Genomic DNA, 6,000 nt, shown 5'->3' with positions numbered 1-6,000 from the left:
GACCATAAGGTAACACACACTATAAATCATTTTTTTTCAAAATCTCAGTGTGTGATCAATAGAACACACTAATTTATAGTAATTTATAGAATTAGAATTTAATCAGAAAAGTATTAAATTATCATTTACACTTGGAGTTATCACAGCTAGAATTGATTTAAACTACTAGTTTTGACTTATTCAGGATGACTCCTTATATATTTATATATATATATACACACATATATACACTTTATTTTTGATTGTTATTTATATATATTAACATAGGCCATCTATAGGACATCTATATATCTCTAGCTTTCACTGGTTCTTTCAATAATGAATGTGAAATTAGTCTTTGTGAAGCCTACAATAATCAGTCTGTTTGTTATGGGCATCAAGGAGATTTTTAATAATATAAGTATCCATTCCTGGAAATGGAACTGCTAACAGAATCAGGTTTATTCAGGATTTTCATTCAAGGTTTTTATCCTGACAATCATTCTTCTGTTTTCTTCAAATACCTTAAAAATCCCAACATATCCCTGGCTATAGTTTATTCAAGCAACCATTCTACAAACAAGGGACATGCCTCTCCAGCTGCAATACTGTTTATATTGCCCTTAATGATATCAAATTATTCCATTTTATTAATTGCATGCTAATATTTATTGTCTATTTCCTCAAAGGCAACTTGAGCCTTGGGAAAATTGACCCTTTTGAAATAAAAACCTGCATTAGGTCTTTATTTTGTTTTCTTTGTGCACAAATGTTGTCTGCCACTGTGAGTAAAACTACTTCACTAGGACATAAAATAAATAGAAGAAAGAGAAGCCACAAAGGAATAAACAGTACATGTTGCAGAATGTAGTCAAATCATAACAGCACCATAGAATATGATTGCTGTTTTGCTTGTTTACAGTGTGGTGTACTAGTGCCCTTTGATCCAGAGAGTACAGTACAATCTGCACCTGTAGCTCTCCTACATGCAGACCTTTCCATGGCCTTCTGAGAATCGAAAATGAACATACAATACCCTTAGCAGTTTACTGTTTTTCAGTATACTGGTACTGCTTTGTTTGTTTTTGAAGCAAAACATTTTAAAACAAATTGAGTTATAATGAAACAAAATAGAGGGAGAAAACAATACTTAATAGGCTATATTAGAAATGTATTGAGAGACAGAGTAAATAGATTATTCAAGAAAGAATAAAATTAATAAATGTCAGTAAACTTTATCATTTTATTTGTCCTACTAATGCATAGAAAAGCATGAGTTTTTTGATGCACATAAAAACAATTTGATATTAAAGATTCATGTGTAGTGGGAGATATCTAATTGTAAAGACAATTTATGGAACTAGCTTCTTTCTAAGTTATAGTTGAACTATATAGAATTAATGTCTCAGATGCTGAACTTCTTGAGAGGTATATCTATATCATGAAATATTCCATGTGGGATCACTGTGAGCCATCCATGTTAGCAAAACTAAGAATTTTAGTTATAATGGACAGCATTCCTGGCCTACCTACAGTAGTCCCCCTTATCCATGGGTTTGCTTTCTGTGGTTTCAGTTACCTGTGGTCAATCAGGTCTGAAAATATTATACGGAAAATTCCAGAAATAAACAATTTATAAGTTTTAAATCACAGGCCATTCTGAGCAACATGATGAATCTCGCACCATCCCACTCTGTCCCTCCTAGGATGTGAAGCATCACTTTGTCCAGAGTATCCATGCTGTATATGCTACCCACCCCTTAGTCACTTAGTGGTTGTCTCAGTTATCAGAGCAACTTCGAGGTATCACAGTGCTTATATTCAAGTAACCCTTATTTTACTTAAAATGCCCCAAAGCAAATGAGTGGTGATGTTGGGAATTCAGATATCCTCTTACTGTGCTTAATTCATAAACTGTATCATAGTTATGTATGTATAGGAAAAAACATAGTATATATAGGATTCGGTACTATCCTCAGTTTCAGGCATCCACTGTGGGTATTGGAATGTATTCCCTGCAGATAAAGGGGGGCTACTGTATTTTATATGAGTGCAGATTGCTCTCTGCAGCTAAATGTTTGACCTCATAGAGAGATAATTAGATGATAAATAGGTAGGTAAATAATTAGAAGATGTTTGTAAGAGAGCAAATCATAAAAAGAAAATGAAATGATAACAATGCAATAGTTATAATACTAAAATTACTTTTGCATGCTTTTTGTGTTCAGATATGTATGTATCTGATTTATATCCACTATAGCTAAGACGCTATATAAAAAGCATGGAATTTGGATAGATGGTAATTTACTCCCTCTCTTTATCTTCTTAACACTTTTTTTTTTTTTTTTTTTTTTTGGCCACACAGTGGGGCAATGCAGGATCTTAGTAGCAGGATCTTAGTTTTCTAACCAGGGATTGAACCCATGCCTCCTGCATTGGGAGTGCAGAGTCATTTTTTTTTTTTTTTTTTTGGCTGCATTGGGTCCTTGTTGCTGCTTGTGGGCTTTCTCTAGCTGTGGCGAGTGGGTGTTACTCTTCGTCGCGGTGCACGGGTCTCTCGTTGCAATGGCTTCTCTTGTTGTGGAACACGGACTCTAGGCGCACGGGCTTCAGTAGTTGCGGCATGCAGGCTCAGTAGTTGCAGCATGCAGGCCCTAGAGCACACGGGCTTCAATAGGTGTGGCACGCAGGCTCAGTAGTTGTGGCTTGTGGGATCTAGAGCACAGGCTCAGTAGTTGTGGCGCACGGGTTTAGTTGTTCCGCAGTATGTGGGATCTTCCTGGACCAGGGATGGAACCTGTGTCCCCGGCATTGGCAGGCAGATTCTCAACCACTGTGCCACCAGGGAAGTCCCAAGAGTGCAGTCTTAACCACTGGACCACCAGGGAAGCCCCTCCTTAATATCTTTAATATCATTAATGTACACTGTAATCAACCTATCCCATGCCAGAAGTAGTCTTTCTTTGAGCAACTAATAGCCTCATGATTTTGCTCCTGAAGGTTCTCCTTTTGCTCCCATCCAATCATTTAGGAACACTATGATAGACAAAACATAAAGAAAGTTTAAGAGTACCTACTAATACAAAATTCTAAAATGAACCAATACCTAAATAGTGCTACTCATATTCCCAACCACCTCTTCCTAAATTAATGTGGAGTGAAATGTGTTGAAAGTCTCTACGTATATTCCATGTAATTATAAATTTACTTATATGTTAAGAAAAATCTAGATTTTTTTAAAGCAGGAAAATGAGAAGGATCACACAATGTATTATAGAATCTGTCTAATTGCAATTAAATGAAGAATCAATAAGAAATAAAACCATGTTCTTAGTTTACTATTAATGCATTTTTTTCTATAGTGAATTCTTCTAATGGAATTATAAAGGTTTTTTTTTCCCCATGTTGTTTCAAATTAATAGGTCATTAACTCAGGGCCTTATAAAAGAAAATTCACCTGACTTTACCACATAGCTTATTAAAAGATAGGCAACTTAAAAAAAATTAGCATGGAGTATATTCTGGGTAAAGTTAAGTGTATGGATTGAAAAATCTCAGCCGATGCTGTGGAAATGCACTGTGCTGCCATAATATGTTAGACATTATTACTTCTCATTTGATGTAGCCACACAAAAGGCATAAAGAAGACAAGTCCTCCTGGAGGCCTACAATCTTAGGAAGTAAGTTTAGCAAGTAAAGTAGTTGAGAAAGGAATTACTTCACATGAAACTTCTATTCCCATTCTCCCTTTATCTTAACCATCTGTTAAAACAGCAATTTGAATGTAGCTCTGCTTTCGAGGAATGACCAGTTAGCTAGAGACCTTGATACTATAGGTATTGGAAGTTTTGTATTTAGTGAAAAGGGTACCCTTGGGCTGCAGAAAAGCACTGGTGAGCTATTCTTCCGAAGGCAAGATTTTATGGTATTAAATTATTTTCTGTAACATTGAATGACTCAGAAATACACAATTGATCACTGTGGATATAACATTTCAGTTCCAGTGGAGACATTTGCTCCACATATGAAAACTGAATACAATTGCATACATTACACCTAGAGAAAAGAATATTGAAAATTGTTAGTGAGACCGGGAGTCAGTAAGAAATGAAAAACAAAGCAAAACAAAAAATTTCAAGGAGAAAGTGACACTTGAAGAAGAGAAACCGGGACAGAAATTACCATGGTGTGTTTGTGGAAAAGTGAACAGACTGACCTGAGTGTGATGAAAGGATAATTTTGAGAAGTGGGAAATAAATTTGGAATGCCAAACAGAGTAATAGTTTGGGGGATCTTAGAACCAGGACAATGAGATTATGGGCAACTCCTGTCACCCCTCTCATTGTCAGGAGAAAGGATAAGTAATATATTTAAGGTAGCAATTCTTAGAGTCAGTCTCATATTAAAATAAACAGGTATTCCTTGAGGGTAAGATTCCTTGGTTTAATACCATTGGATATTCTTTTAGGTGAACTTGATTTGAGTTAGATGAATCATATTTTAGCACAATTTTAACTGATAAGACAGGAAAATATTCTGTGGCTAAAACAGAATAGTAGAAGTTGTGCTCAAATAGAGATACAGATCAATCCACTCAGAAACACACAGAAGCATGTATACACACACAAAGGGACTTAGATATACAGGATGCTTTATATTAAAAGGGCTAACCAATTGCCAAATTGTATAATAAAAAATAGCTTTATATTATTTTCTTTCAGTATATATAATTGGTATAATGATATATACTGAATTGAATCAATAAGTGAAAGTATAATATATATAAAAATATATTATTGAAATAGATTATTTGCACAGCCTGTTCCTATAATGAGTCTGCGTACTATATTAGTAAGACTTTTCTGAGACAAGTAATCCTAATTGCACAGCTCATTTACTACCTTTGTGTATTTATTTTTGTCATTACTTAATATGGGAATTGCACTAGATAATATTGTCTCATTCCAGTATCAATATATTCAGGTATATAAATTTACCTGATTAAATATCATCTTGCATTATTTCCTTGTTTTGTATTTGTGAATTCTGCCTTCCGGATTGATTGTTTAGGTTTTTAGTATTCATGAACTATAACTTCTGGTCACTTTTCTTTGCCTAGAATATAGATGTGCATGAGTTTCACACTTTTCTCCCGAAGGTTAATTATAGGCATCAATATTCTATCATCAATTAATTCAAAACTACCTACTGAGTCTCTACTAGCTGCCTGACACTATCAAGTTCTGGAGCTCTGAAGAAATTGGCAAATCCTATACTCTTGTGGAACATATTTTGTAGAAGGAGAAACAGACAAAAACCAGATGTGTACATGTTTTTACATAAGTCTGATATACAGCTAATTTAGAAACCTGCAAATTGTGATATACGGTTTACAGGGAACAAAAGAAGAATCTGATAAAAATTAAGGTGGTGGAGGAGCATCAAGATGGTGGAAGAGTAAGACGCGGAGATCACCTTCCTCCCCACAAATACATCTACATGTGGAGCAACTCCTACAGAACACCTACCGAACGCTGGCAGAAGGCCTCAGACCTCCCAAAAGGCAAGAAACTCCCCAGGTACCTGGGTAGGGCAAAAGAAAAAAGAATAAACAGAGACAAAAAATAGGGACGGGCCCATCACCAGTGGGAGGGAGCCGTGAAAGAGGGAAACTTTCCACACACTAGGAAGCCCCTTCGCGGACGGAGACTGTGGGTGGCGAAGGGGAAAAGCTTCAGAGCTGCGGCCACCGCGAGCCGCGGAAGCTTCGGGGAGCCGCGGAAGAGAGCACAGCAACAGGGGTGTGGAAGGCAAAGCGGAGAGATTCCCGCACAGAGGATCGGTGCCGGCCGGCACTCACCAGCCCGAGAGGCTTGTCTGCTCACCCGCCGGGGCAGGTGGGGTCTGGGAGCTGAGGCTCCGGCTTCGGTAGGAGCGCAGCAAGAGGACTGGGGTTGGCGGCGGCATGACCACAGCCTGAAGGGGGTTACTGTGCCACAGCTAGCTGGGAGGGAGTCCGGA

The sequence above is a fragment of the Globicephala melas genome, chromosome 14, assembly GCF_963455315.2.
Source record: "Globicephala melas chromosome 14, mGloMel1.2, whole genome shotgun sequence".
Classification (NCBI taxonomy): Eukaryota; Metazoa; Chordata; class Mammalia; order Artiodactyla; family Delphinidae; genus Globicephala; species Globicephala melas.
The sequence above is the reverse complement of the archived record's forward strand: the minus strand, read 5'-3'. Positions refer to the sequence as shown.